We start from the raw sequence: 522 nt of genomic DNA on the forward strand, positions 1-522 counted from the left end.
GTCAAAATTTTGTCACAATTTTATTATCTGAACTTCATTATGATCCTATTTTCTAATATAAAAAATTTTGATAATGTCGATATTTTGTATCGATATCCTCAATATCGATACAATAGATTCGATATTTTTCATGTATCGATAGTGAATAATGATATGGTAATGCTATATATATACAATAATAAGATTTTTTATTCAGACCGACAAGAATTAAACACTAAGTATAAGCGTATTCAGGCCTATGACGGTCAAAGCTAGATCTTTTTTGCCTAAATAATTCCTAGTGAATTATCTGTATCCTATGTATGTACCAGATATGTAAATATGAAACCGGAATTTACCAATATATATATAGATGGCCATAGCTGTCAATGTAGTTGCAGTCAGATCGCGTCATTGACGCCATTTCCTTGTTTTGACATCTGCCAAAGATTTTCAACTCACAACAATACAAGTTTCATACAACAGTATAGTTTGTAATAGCGTTGAACATGTCGAATTTTGTGCCTGGAAACTACGATTTGC

The sequence above is a fragment of the Trachymyrmex cornetzi genome, unplaced genomic scaffold (genome assembly GCF_001594075.2).
Source record: "Trachymyrmex cornetzi isolate Tcor2-1 unplaced genomic scaffold, Tcor1.1 scaffold565, whole genome shotgun sequence".
Classification (NCBI taxonomy): Eukaryota; Metazoa; Arthropoda; class Insecta; order Hymenoptera; family Formicidae; genus Trachymyrmex; species Trachymyrmex cornetzi.